General features: G+C 44.8%; 2 protein-coding genes across 2 annotated transcripts in view; one reads left to right on the forward strand and one right to left on the reverse strand.

The window, feature by feature from the left end:
- The window catches only part of LOC115799318 (NACHT, LRR and PYD domains-containing protein 12-like), a 652,446-nt gene that overhangs the window by 591,111 nt on the left and 46,831 nt on the right, over positions 1 to 14,504 (reverse strand). The window lies entirely within an intron of this gene.
- The window catches only part of LOC115799317 (melanoma receptor tyrosine-protein kinase-like), a 278,847-nt gene that overhangs the window by 753 nt on the left and 263,590 nt on the right, over positions 1 to 14,504 (forward strand). The window lies entirely within an intron of this gene.

The following is a 14,504-nucleotide window of genomic DNA, read 5'->3' on the forward strand; positions in this document are numbered from 1 at the left end:
GCGTTCAGGCTCAGCAGGGCTGAGGTGGTTTCTGCCTCCTGGAGGCCCCGGGGCAGACCCCGCTCCGAGATTACATCTCTCAGCTGGCTCGGGGACGCCGGTGCTCCCCCGGAAGAGCGGAGGAGGCAGCCCGGGAGAGGGAGACTGCACCCCCCCCCCCCCCCCCCTCCCCGGATAAACGGCTAAACAGATGATGGATTCATAATTAACATAATTAACATGTCTATGGCAGCTGAATGAACAATGCACTTCTGAGAAAAGTACTGAAAGAACTATGTGAGGAATGCTGAGCATGATAACCTGATAAACATGATAATGGAGCGAACCAAGGAAATATGTTTTTAAAATATGCGAAAAAACAAAAAATGAATTTTAAAAATCACAAACAGTTGAAAAATAATCGAATAAATGAGCACGAACAGAAAGAGAAGAAGGTGTTACTCTGGGGTCACAGACTGACCTCACCTTTAGTTTTTAGGTGAGCATCAGCACTGATGGGGGGGCAGAACAGAAACAGAACAGCTGTAATAAACAGCTGTAATAAACAGCAGCGTGGATGAACAGGACAGAGCGACCTGTCAAAGATAGAACAGCTGGAAGTTTGTGGAAGAGCTCACAGACTGAAGCTTATCACCAATTAAACCTTCATTTCCTCTCATGTTTGCTTTGTGTTTGAGCCAAATCTCCAAGCTCGTATCTCCCACTGTGAGACATGTATCTCCCAAACATCCACAGTGAGACGAAAACACAGGAATACGTGATTGTTATGCTCCATCTTTAAACCTATGAGTGATATCTGGGTGTTTGGATTGATGGCTCTGAGCTGCTCTATGCTGCAGTTTATGTTTGTCTGTCTGCGTGATTAAATACAACCATCAGGCTGAATGGAGCTTTGCTGAAAATTATTGTAGGGTCTTTACCCACAAGTCAAAGCACCTTGAGGTGACTGTTGTGATTTGGCGCTATATAAATAAGATTGAATTGAATTGAAGGTGGAGCATGGCAGAAAGCACTGACTTTGGTGGAGGTGCTCTCTGATCACATAGTTGAAGCTCGTTGCAAACTTTGCCTCCCAAACAAAGCACACTTTTACTTTTCAAAGTTCCCTTAAAAGCTTTTGCATCAATTTCCCTAAATGCTGGACCCACGTGCGCTCTGGGCTCGTGTAAACATGCATTAATATTGCAGCAGGTTTTCAGGTGCTTCCTCAGCTGGTATCCCTGCTGATGTGTATCTTACCACTGGCAGATCTCACCACATTAACCTGCTGCACATCTGCAGGCTGCTTTGCAGCCCACCTCCACCCCAGCTCCTCCTGTTTCTGCTGTCACTGACGCCTGCTCTCTTCTGTGAGGGGGTGTTGATGCTGTTCTCCCCGCCTCCAGCTTTCCATGTACGGACATTGGAAGGATAGAGAGCTCCCAGCAAAGAGCCGTTACTGTAGATGGAAATAAAACCACTCTTTATTGAAATAGTGATGCAGCAATGAGGCCACTTATTTAATAATTTTAATTACAGTAAAAACAAACAAAACACTGAGATTATTCAGATCTCAGATCCAGACAATTCCAAGCTCATTATTTTATTCATCTCTGTTCTCGCTGATCTTCACGGTGATCAGAAACCTGCAGGAGGAAACAGAAGTCTGTGTGAGCTGCAGCTCGTTTCTGTGACTGATGGGTGATTGATTGGTTTGGTCTGTGTCCGTGCTGGGAGGGATAAACTATGGTGACCTCTGCTCCTCCTATTCCAGTCAGAAAAATGAGAAACTCTTATCTGCATTAATATGAAAGAACATGATGGTGTGCAGAAACTGTCCCACAGGGAGCGATGACCTCAGAGAGGAGCCTGAGGATGATTTCACACTCTGGGTGGAGAGGGTCACTGTGGGGTCTGGGCTCTGATTAAAATGAGTTTGGACAGATTTATGTGTCAGGTTTATCATAAAGCTGTTGTTTGTTCTTTTTCTAGAACTGAGTTGTGATTCTCATTATTGTGCCATAAAACAGCAGTCCCTCACAGCCGAGCGATAACTAAACATGAGAAACGTCCTGAAAATGAAGTGAGGGAGTTTGGGGATAGTTGTGTGTCTGGTCAGATGGCAGCAGGTAGGCAGGATGTGACTGATGCTCAGCAGAAACCTGTGATGTTCTGGGTGGTTTTAATCATCTGCTGCAGAACCCTCAACACCTTCAGTCTGCAGTAATGTGACCTGAAGCACACACACCAGCGTGATTCTGGGATTTAACTTAATCCAAGGGAAGAACTCGGGACTCACAGCTCAGAGTGGAATGAGCTGCATTATTGATCTGCTGTGTGTAAAGCTGCAGATCGTCTGCACATCATTCTCATCATTTCTCTTTACTCTGTTTAACCAGAGAGTCTCAGCTCGCTGCTGCTCACGTAGGTTTGTTAGTGAACTTTGAGCAGTAAGTGGTTTGTAGAGAGCACGTTCACCTGACCGGAGTTTTATGATTAACATTAGCTGCAGCTGCGAGGCTTCAACATCATTCTCTGCAAATAATTTGCAAATTAGAGTTTAGAGAAGATATAGAAGATCTCCTCCTCCTCTTCCTCCATGAGGAGAGCTGGACCAATCAGGCTCAAATAAGTCTCATCGCTCACGAAGATCAACAGAATAAAAAACTGAATGAATGATGAGCGGAAAAGCTGAGCTCAGCTGTTCAGACTGGTGTGTGTGTGTGTGTGTGTGTGTGTGTGTGTGTGTGTGTGTGTGTGTGTGTGTGTGTGTGTGTGTGTGTGTGTGTTAAGTGAAAACAGCTGACTGTGTTCCCTCTTTGTCTCGACCTTTATTTGATTATCAGGAGGATTTTAGTGAGTCTCAGTGTATCTGGGTGACTTTCATTCTTGTGAATTGTGTGTTGTTGTTTCACTGCTCAGGTCAGGTAGGCGGAGTGCCTTCAGGCCAAGGCTGAGGGTGAAATTCACCCTCGTGCCATTTAAACAAAGATGGCTACCGCACTAGTCATCTGGGCCTGACAGCAGTTTGTGATACTGTCACAACCTGTAATCTGCTGGTTTGTTTCAGCTTTATCCTGAACATTGCGTCCCTGAACACCACACTTCATCAGTCATATGAACTGATTAAAACCAGCAAAGGTTGGAGGGTGGTGGAGGAATAAGACCATCCATCCATCCATTAATCCATCCATCCATCCATCCATCCATCCATCCATCCATCCATTAATCCATCCATCCATCCATCCATCCATCCATCCATCCATCCATCCATTAATCCATCCATCCATCCATCCATCCATTAATCCATCCATCCATCCATCCATCCATCAGTCCAGGTTGGAGCCTATCCCAGTTATCATAGATTATGTTATTAATGTTGCTTTGTTGGGTGCAGGCATTAATTATTGTTGAGAAAACTTGGTTCATGTATTCAGACAAAAAGGCTGTCATATTTTTGTTTTTACTCCTGGTTTCCATGGTAACACCATACTTTCCTTACCACAAACATGCCTCTGACATAAAATACATTTCCTGTTATTAACTGACACTGAAAAGTTCACGACTATTTTAGGAACTGTCGTGAGGACAGGCTGCTTGTTACTGTTCTTAAAAGTACTGCAGTACTTTACCTCGTTACTTGCCAGAGAAGGAAACTCGTAGCCCTGCTCGTTACCTGAAACACGCACATAATCAATTAATGAGGACACTCACACAAAATTAGATTTTCAATCAAAGTGATAATATATATATAGATTTGTCTCCTTGATGACACAAACCCCGCCCACCGGCTCCTCTTCTGATTGGCCGGGCGGTTGCACTTTCAGCTGATTGTGGTGGTTTCTCAGTGACACAAAGCTGAGCGGCAGCAGAGTGTGCGCTGGGAGAGAGCAGCTGCTCGCTTTTCTGTTGGCTTTTTGTGTTTTTAATCCTGAGCTTCAGCTGCGCTAAATCATCAAACACTGATTGTTGTGGCTGCACAGAGCACGAGGCATGTGTGTGTGTGTGTGTGTGTGTGTGTGTGTGTTCCCATTGAGTTTGACTTTTTGGAAAGACCTTGGGAGTGTGTGTGTGGTTGTGTGTCTTTGTGTATCTAACTGAAACTAGAGTCCAACAATAAAGAGGACGTTAGAGCCTGGTGGTAACCATGGCAACGCTGTTAGCCCACTGAGCAGCATTGACTAAAAAACTACGACAACAATCAGCCGACTGAAAAACACCCAAAACTGAGCTGAGGTCAGCGGTTTGCTGAGGCCTGCCTTGCTTCGAAGGCTTTGATTGGCTGCTGGTTTAAGAGGAGAGTGGCACACTGAGCTGATCCATGTTCCCATAATTCATCAGGTCTGTTAGTGATAACTGAGATTTGAGCTTCTGTGTCTTTTTGTAAATTTGTGTGTCCTCTAATCTGAACGTGTCAGTTTTACTACGCTGGGCTCAGTAATATTTATGTATTCAACTGACTTTATTTTTGTGTATACAGTTTTCAGCAGCAGTTGTGAATCAACAGCTGTATATTATCAGGTAAAACCAACAATATTATCAATAGAATCTCAACAATCAGACGATCGTATGTTAACAGGAAGAACTCACCAACAGAACCAGGTGAAGGGATGGACAGACACCTGGTTCTGTTGGTGAGTTTCACCTGTTTTGGTCATTTTCAGCAGCCACAGAGCTCACCTGTGTTTAGGTGGTTGGTCCTGACTCGTGTCAGTTCGGTTCCACAGAGAAGCTTAAAGGCAGTGAGGTGTTCACACAGGTATCAGCCGTCATGGCGACATGTCACTGCTGTCAGTGCTGAGTCACGGCTGCGACTCGGCCCCGACTGTTGGGAGAACGAGAACTTGAACCAGCTCTTCTGGCGAGTCGAGTGGCTGTGTGGCAGCTTTCCCAGCAGCCGACGGCCGTCAGACGCAGCCTGTGGGATTTTCAGAGCAGGAATGTGAAAAATGTCAATAATGGAGCTCAGAAACTGTTTGCAGGATTATACAGGCTGCACGCCACCACCATGCTCACCCAGTTCAGCAGGGCAGTGGAGACGTGGTTAACTCACCGTTTTTTCCAAACTGCTGCCACTGCTCGGTCAGTCTGAGAGCTGGAGCTCACACAGAACTGCAGCCGCACGTCAGTCATTGAGTTTCACACCTGTAACCTGCAGGTATCTACACCTGGAAAATAAGGAGTTGATTGTTTACTGGGTGTTCATCAGCGCTCCGGGTGATGACGGAAAGAGTGAGACTGTGAATACGAGCAGCAGGAATGAAAGTCTCAGGGCTCTGCCTTAGAGACAGGGTGAGGGCCTCCATTATTCAGCAGGAGCTCAGAGTAGAGTGTTTCAGTGTCTCAGCTGGCTTAGAAATGCCTCATTGTCCCCGTGACTGAGGAGAGAGGGCTGAGAATCTCTGTGCAGACTGCTGCCTCCACAGCCTGGACCCTGATAAGTGATCGGCAGCTGAGCGACAGGCGACCAGATGGATGCTAAACCGGCCTGCAGGTCGGGACCATCACCCACGAACACATCTGGAGAGAATGGCAAATATTTTTCTTCAGATCTACACAAACTTTCTCCTCAGAGGGTCAAGTTGTCTTGCTGGCTAAAGTCAGGTCATAAGTTTTTGGACAAAGATGAGCTTTAGGATGACCTCCTTCACGTGCATCCACATCTTTTTGGACCTCATATTGAGAGTTTCAGTAAACAGCTACCAAATGCAAGTTCTACACTTGGAATCTTATCCAGATCCTTTATGTTGCTCATGGAATAATGAGGGAAGCTGGCCTCACCTGGCCTCACCTGGGCTCACCTGGCCTGTCAGTGTCTTGTCCAGTTAATAATTTGAAAATGTGGGACTGTGCATAAAAATGGCTGTAATTTCTGAGCAGTTAATGAAATACTTTAGTAAAATACCTTCTTGACTGTGTGAGTTAAAATCATCTGTGGATGCAGAACTACACAAAATTGTCCTGATGTCGATTTTTTTTCCTTTCAACATTTGATGTGATGATTTTGGTTGATTTTCAGCCAATCACCAGCTTGCATTCGGTTGTTTCAGTAGTGAGATTTGTTCGAGTGTTGTGAAACCTGAGGTGTGTGCAGTAATTCATTTCTTTGAAATGACTGATGATCTTGTAGACATGATCTTTGCAGTGTCTGCACTTCCTGCCAGGCTGCAAAGGGCCTCAACCAGCTGGAACTCTCAGATTGTTCTTAGCTTCAGGTGAAACTCCTGGACTGTTTTGTGCCAAACCTAAAGTGAGTTTATCTGCTTTTTGATCAGCTGCAGCTGCAGCAGAGGTTAGAGGACTCGTGCCTCGTCTACAGTTAACTGTTAGGAAGGGAAAACTCGTTGGTTCCTTGTGGAATTTTCCTCAACCAACAACAGAGTGAGAGTGAAGCAGCTTCCATCTCACAGACAAGCACAGTCTCGCTCTGACCTGCGAACACTGCTGCAGGCGGTACACACACACACACACACACACACACACACACACACACACACACACACACACACACACACACACAGTGCAGATCCAGCGATTAGTTTCTGATCTTAGTGTGTTCGAGACGTTCCGTTCAGCCTTTCAACTGTCAGACAGGATTGTGTGTCTGTGTGTGCAGCTGATGTACACTCGGAAGATAAACGGCATATTTTGTGCACGTGAACTGAAGAACAGGTTTGAAATAAGCGACAGGATTTCAGCACTTCTGGAAACCCACAAATGGCTCCTGCAGATTTCTATATGTGTTTATATTGTTACGTCATGCACACTGAGGGAGGCTGCAGACCGGTTTGACAGATCACACTCAATGTTTCTGAAGTCACAAGTTCAGAGCTTCAAAATGATTTCACGTGGAAACAGAAACACGATTTTCTCAGCTGAGCTCAGACCTGCTGAGATTGTGTTCAGCGGGACGGCAGATCTCAGCTGCTCGAGACATTCCTGAAGTGTGTGTGTGTGTGTGTGTGTGTGTGTGTGTTCCTGTTGTGGCCTTTTGCAGGACACCATCTCCTCTGTCGATCTCGTTCTTGTTTAACATTGTTCAGTTTCATGAAACAGAAATCGTGACGGAGGAGGTCAGAGATAAACCTGCGGTGGTGCCTCTCACACACACACACACACACACACACACACACACACACACACAGATTGCAGGTAGAGATTAAAGTAAACTGGGTGTCTCCACCCAACAGTTGAGGTGTGAAGTATGGATCGCTGTGCTGATATGCCATCAACATTTACTCACACTTCAGCGTATATAAAAGGACGTGAACACATCACAGCGTGCATGCAAGAACGCGAGTAACTGAATGCATCACAGTTTAAGTACACTGTATTCATAGAAGTCATGGCTATCCGCCCCCAGCAGCCTGCAGTTTGGTGTTCCCATGTTTGTGTCACATGTTTGTGTTTCTGCAGCTCTTTTAAAAGGTCGATAAAAACACTTATCGGCCTTTTAAAATCTGATGTACGGCGCAGCGATCAGAAGCTGTCATTGATTTTTGTTTGAGTTCCCGCTGTGCTCTGGAGCCGCAGGCAAGGTGACCACTGCAAACTATTGATTTCACTGTCATTCTGTTTTTCACTGCAAGCTTTTATTGCTTTGAGCTCTTTATTGTTTTGTATGAAAAATGATTTTCATCCTGGCAGCACGACCTCATTCTGCTTAAATAAACACGCTGGTAAAGACGGGAGCGCGTGTGCGCTCTTGTGCAACATTTCTAAATAAAGCACCTCACAGGAAAAAGACGACGATGAATCCAAAACAATCCAAAGTGACGTAATAAGATTTCATTTTTCCATCCGGCTCCTGCTCTGTGAGCCGAAAGGATCAGAAGATGTTGGTGTACAAACACACACGTGGAGCTCCTTTGGCTCTCGCTGGGCGACTTTCCCTTTCACTGGGTGTGGTTATGTCTCTCTAATGTAGATGATTCTTGTTAATAACATGTGAAACAGCTGTTTGTGTCCTGCAGGCTGCTTTCTGTAAAGATCGCTCATTAGAGAGATGATCGGGGGGGGTGCTGTGCTCAGTATAATCAGGAAAATGTACGTAAAACAGCCAAACTACAGGCTGGGCTGGAACAATTAAATATAATAAACCAGAAAGTCTTTTCTGCAGTGATTTATAATTTTGGCTCCATCAGAGCTAAAGATGCTTAAAAATCAATAAAACAGCTGCAGTGTGAGTATAAAGCACAGAGCAGGAAATGGATCCCTCTGAGGTTTGTGATTCGTCAGTCACACTGATGTTCTGTGTTCTCTGAGCGCCACGATCCGAGAGAACACTTTAATAAAAATAACATAATCTGAAGGCCCGTTCCTTTCCTACCGCCACATATAGACCTTCATTTGAGACACTTCTGTGATTCTAGACACAGTTATTTATTTTTTAATTCATTGTTTGCTTGGGTGTTAATGCAGAGCGTTGTGTGGTTAGTGCAGAGCCTGGCTCTGCTGCAGGCTGATGTTAGCACCACCAGAAACACAGAAAAACGTCTGTTTATGTCTTGAAGTCAGTCTCCGTCCTCCACGCTCTGATCTGAGCCGAGTCTCTCGGGTCTTTCTCTCGGCTCAACTCTGTTTTTGGTCTCTTTAGCTCTTTGTTTGTGTCTGAGAGAAAAAGCGAAGGTCACAGTGACGATCGCTCTCCGTCTTCTCCTCGGTTTCCCCCCCAGCTCCTCTTTGATCTTTTATGAAGATTCATTTTGGTCCTGTGTGAAGAAGCTGCTGCCTCACAGTTAGGATGCTGACGTCGCTCTGATTTTACTTCATCAGGAGGGGTGAGCTGCTTCAATGAAGGCCGCGTAAATAAAAACGACAACAAAAGAAAGGAGAAGAGTTAGACGAGGAGAATCACAGGGTTCCTGTTCAGAAATTCAGCTGCAGAGCTTTGAAGCTGAGGATCATCATCAGTCTCTGCCCTCTGCTCAGCAGTCCCTCACACAGCCTGCATAAAACACGGAGGCAGAAATAAACTTTCATTAGCCTGAAGAGCAGCAGAAAAGTGAAGCAGGGACGCTGAATAATGTGTTCCAGTGCAGAGCCAAAGCCACAGCACTGAGCTCAGCACAAAACACCTGTTTATAAAGGACTTCATCACATTCACAGGAAGCCTGCTGAATGCTGTCAGTGTTACCATGTTTGTGTAGCTGAAAGTGCGACGCTCCACACAAACACACGTCTACAAAGTGAAGCCGGTTCAATTCAATTCAATTCAATTTTATTTATATTGCGCCAAATCACAACAAACAGTCGCCTCAAAGTGCTTTGTATTGTGGGTAAAGACCCTACAATAACCCTATGAGCAGCACTTGGTGACAGTGGGAAGGAAAAACTCCCTTTAACAGGAAGAAACCTCCATCAGAACCAGGCTCAGGGAGGGGGGGTCATCTGCTGTGAGTGGGGGGGAGACAGGACTAAAGACATGCTGTGGAGACAGAGATTAATAATAATTAATGATTAAATGCAGAGTGGGGTATAAACAAGCCTCCTTCACAGCAACTCACTCACACTGACTGAGTAAAGTTTGGATTCGAGTTCCTGTATATAACCTCAGGGTCCTGTCACTGTTGTGGCAGCGTTTGCCCTCCAACACCAGCCACCGTCTGCTAACTGTGAACACAGTTTAGATGATGATGATGATAACGATGTTATGAAGGGGGAGATTATCTGCAGCTCTGCAGGTCGTGTTGCATGGATGTAAGGAGAACATTGGGAGACTGAGGTGGATCGACAGGTGGGAGTGCACTGCTCTGTTTCTGACCCCTCATAACCCTCAGCAGCAGTTTTGTTATTTATTCTGACCCAAAGCCGGAGCTGTTCCTCCAAATAAGATGTCAGATTATCAGATTATGCAAATGCTTGCTGCAGACTTGTTGACTTGGTTTGGGTTCAGATTCAAGTCTTCACTGTTTGCTTGTAATGAGCGTCCATCAGTTCACTGACAGCTGATTGGTCGATTCAGACCGTCAACAAGAGGACAAACAGCCTCAGTGCTGAGAAACAACACGCTGGCTGACTGACAGCAGCACTTCACTCATTACTGCTAATTCAATACTGACACACACATACACACACACACACACACACTGATATGCCTTAGTGAACATTTTTCATTCCTCTGAAAAATCTGAATGTTGCAGTGAGAGAGGAAGAAGTAACCCTGTGTGTGTAGATACAGGTGTGTGTGTGTGTGTGTGTGTGTGTGTGTGTGTGTGTGTGTGTGTGTGTGTGTGTGTGTGTGTGTGTGTTATCTCTCCCTGCATCTCTGGCACACTGTGAAACAGAGAAATTCTTTGCCTGCCTCTGGGCTCTGATTGGCTGCTGCACTGATTGTGATCTGAAGACAGTGACTGATGGTCTCAGTGTAGCTGGATGAGTTCTGCTGTCAGAGAGCACCAGGGTGAAACCTCAGGCTAGATTTTTCCCCTGTTGGCAGTAAACATTTACAGTGTTACAACCTTATTGCTCTGTAAGCACTAATATCTGATCCTACAGCAGAGCAGCTGCTTTAATGATCTCCCATTAAATCGTGGACTCAGTCTGGATTCTGTTTCTGTCCCAACACACAGGCTGCAGCTGAAAGAATAGAAACCAAAAGAACAGAAACACTGAAAACACTGAAACTTTACCTTCTAAATAACTTGTGTTCATGGTGTGTCGAGGTATGTGCACAGAGTGGAGGGTTCACTCTGAGAACACACTGCAAATAAAAAGCAGTGTAAACGAGGCGCTTCCAGCTCATCTTAACCCGAAACTTTGAGCCTCACCTGCTCCTGACCAGGTGAGGTGGCCAGCATCAGTTACCATGGTGATTTAGCACATATAAAGTCATTAATCTCATTGCGTAGTCCACCCACCTTGAGTAAATCAGCCAATCAGTGGATTAAACAAAGCTGCAGTGACACTGTGGGTGAAACACATTCATCAGTGACTGAAGTGACAGGCAAACACAACAGTGGCGTTTTTAACCACTTCATGTCCACTGAAAACACTTTAAACACCAGTCAGTCATTATCTTTATGTCCATATGTTTATACATTTTTTTGTTGGTATTTGATGAAGAAGGAAAAAGGATTTCTCTGGTTTGGTGGCTGAACTGTGAGCGCACGTCCTGTCACTGCACTCGTCTGTTTGCCAAACCTCGAAGAAAAGGTCAGACTCCACCTGACCTCCAAGCTGCCGCAACAAAGCTTTAATCAGCAGAAAATCAAACATTCAACTAACAGATGACAAATTTTTAAAGTTTTGATGATGTTCTCGGAAGTTTTCTTTATGCTCTTCAGTTCATTTAACAGATATGAAACAGAAACTTCATCTCAGGTTTATTTATGTACATCATTTATCAACACCATTCTCTCAGTAAGGAAATAACTTTCCTTTAACTTATCCATTAAATATTGCATTAAAATGTTATTAAAATGTAGCAACTAGAGAAGAGAGGCTTTATATTTAAGCGGACCTGCTCTTTGTTACAGTTTAACAATTTTGATTGTGCACTTTGTTAAAACTGTGACTTAAAAACCTGTTAAAAGGTTTCATATAGTAATACATAAATTATTTAGATGTCCCAAAAATACGCTCCTGAATCCTTCATTTAAACACTAAACTGGGAAAACTGGAGCTGTTTTTCATGTTTTTCAGCTTTTTTTCTCCGAGGCTTCCGAAAATAAATCACATTCAAAATGCTTACTGTTTGAGTCGCATCCAGATGGGAATAAATTGATACCTGGTTACATTATAACGCAGCAAACATTTGGAACTGATCAGAAACTGAAGAACAAATTCAGAAACACACTCTGAACTCTTCCTGCTGCAGACAGAGGTCTACGACCTGCAGACAGAGATAAACCAGCACGACCCTGACTGTTAGCACAGTTTGTCTAAGCACACACACACACACGTGTTGTTCCAGCTGCTGGTTTAACATCAGAGCATTTATAAATTTTCTATTTCAGAATAAAAGTAAAAATTTGCAGCTCTTTCTTTCCTGCTGACTCAGCAGCAGCTCGGAGGATGAGGAGGAGAATAAGGAGGACTTCACAGATCCCGTTTCTTCATGTCATCTCATTCATTTGTGGTTTATCTGAGCTGAGAGTCGTTGCAGTCCCCAATGTGTACAAACTAAGATGCAACACACGACCTCTGCAGGTCTCCAGGATGCAAAGCTGGATTAACCCACTGCTGTAAATAACACACCATGTTCTCCTGTTTCTTTAAAGCTGCTGAAAACATCTTGCTGCTAGAAGCTGGGAGATTCACATCCTCTGCTTCAGCACAAAGATCACTTTTGCACTTTTCTTTTGTAAATATTCATGTTAAGCAGTTTGTCACAAAGAGGTAACTGAGATCAGTTGCTGCTTCTTCAGTGAGTCTCTCCTGTCCTGTGGATCCTTTGGGTCCCGAGAGCTGTGGGTGGAGCTTCTGTGGATCAGTCGTGTTCCAGCGTATCTGGCTGATGCTCCATCAGATAGGACTCTGTGGAGTTTGGAGTCCGGGTCAATGCCTTAGGCCCGCGGTCATGATTGCTCCTGGTTAGTTTCTCCTGAATGTCTGTGGGTTGTGTTTGCCTCACAGTGATGTTTAGGTGCATCCTATCCAGTTTTTTTATCTATCTCAAAACTGATCTCCATCAGAAATATGGTGATCCCTGCACTGCTGCTGTGTTGGAAAAGCAGCTCTGAGTCATTGTAAATGAACTTTGACCTTCCACGAAAAATACGAACATACGTGGAACTGATGTGCAGCAAACCGTGCAGCAGTCGAGGAGGGTGTCCAAAAATCTGACAGCTCAGACCAGTTTCTGTACAAACAGAACTGTGTGTGTGTGTGTGTGTGTGTACATGCCATCATTATGAGTTATCACACCTTAGCTTTCTTTATTTACTTTATTACATGTTCCACCTGCAGCGGTGAGTGTGACACCCGGACATTAAGGTGCAGTTTGAGTCGCTGTGCTCAGACTCACACCTCCATCAGGTCTGAAACACAGACTGAGATTCAGGCTGACGGACACTTTTATCTTTTGATTTGAGCTCTAACAGTTATCCTTAAATCTGCTTAAATATCATAGAAATAACTGCAGGACCTCCCTGAGATACTGTCACTCCTCTGGTGACAGCTGTCTGGACATGCATGGAAACACTGCAAACTGGAGCTGCTAATAATCAATTTTTCTACTGTTAATGGCACCATTGCTAAAATATGAGCAGTTAAAGGCCTGTAGGTGCCCTGGAGCTCCGATAATTTCCTCACTCTATTACACTTCCTGTTTACACATCCAAAGGTGCCAAATTATTAGTAGAATTGCCTGAAGATGGACCCACAGTGTGAGACTGAGATATGATTAGATTAGCAAAGCACAGGAGACTCCTCCTCCATAATCAAACATCAGTCAGTGCCGGTTCTCTAATGATGTGGTTGAGATCTTCCCTTAAAGCTAACAAAGATGTGTTTGAGCCCAAAGCCAACCAAACCTTAACTTTAATGTTTGTGGATGTCGCCCTGCTTTAGATCACTCACTGTGGAAGGAAAACAGGAGAGGAAAGAAGGGAGGACGGAGGAGGGATGAATCTGAGGAAAGGAGGAAAAGAAACTAAGGAATGTGGGGAACACAGGAAAGGAAGGAGTGCTGGCAGAGAGATGGGGAGAAGATGGATGACCGAGGGAGGATGGAGAGAAGGAAGATCTCGGGGGGAGTGTGAGTGGGAGGAGGCCGGATGGAGGAAGAAGGAAAATATAGGAATAAGAAAAGAAAAACACCGGACGATGGAAGGAAGAAGAGAAAAGAGAACGATACAAGGAAGGAAGGAAGGAAGGAAATTCAGGCTTTAGTTTGCTTTATGGAATCACATGTGCAGTTACAGTACACTGCACATGTGTACGTCCAGATGTGTGAAGTTTCCTGTGAGGTTCTGGCCAATGTGCCGGCTGCAGGCAGAAGCAGCTGTGCAGCCACAGCGTTCAGAGCAGGTGATGCAGAACTTCTCCTCATCTCCAGGATGCATTTTATTAAAAGGTCAGTCATCAAAGTCATTAAAGTGTCGCAGAGGTCTTTAATTCATATTCAGATATGATAAGTGAGCATAGTCATTAATATTCAGTGGTAGTAAAAGGCCTGATACTCGTTACACAACAAGCTGCACCCACCCATTCATGCCTCAAAGGCTTTTTACCTCTCACACACTCACACATGACTACAGAGGCATGATGGGCCACAAAGGCCTGGGAAAGAGTTGTTGAAGCTCGGTTAAGGAGAGAGGTGATGATCAGTGAGCAGCAGCGTGGCTTCATGTTGAGAAAGAGCAGATGTGATGTTTGCTTTGAGAGCTGATGGAGAAGTTAGAGAAGGTCAGAAGGAGCTTCACTGTGTTTTTGTGGATCTGGAGAGAGCAGATGAGAGGATGCTGAGAGGGGAGCTGTGTCTGTGTGGTGATGGACAGGCTGATCTGTAGTGAGAGTAGGGAGCAGGGAGAGGAGAGCCTGGAGAGTTGGAGGTATGCTCTGGAGAGAACAGGAATGAAAGG

The sequence above is a fragment of the Archocentrus centrarchus genome, chromosome 20 (assembly GCF_007364275.1).
Source record: "Archocentrus centrarchus isolate MPI-CPG fArcCen1 chromosome 20, fArcCen1, whole genome shotgun sequence".
Classification (NCBI taxonomy): domain Eukaryota; kingdom Metazoa; phylum Chordata; class Actinopteri; order Cichliformes; family Cichlidae; genus Archocentrus; species Archocentrus centrarchus.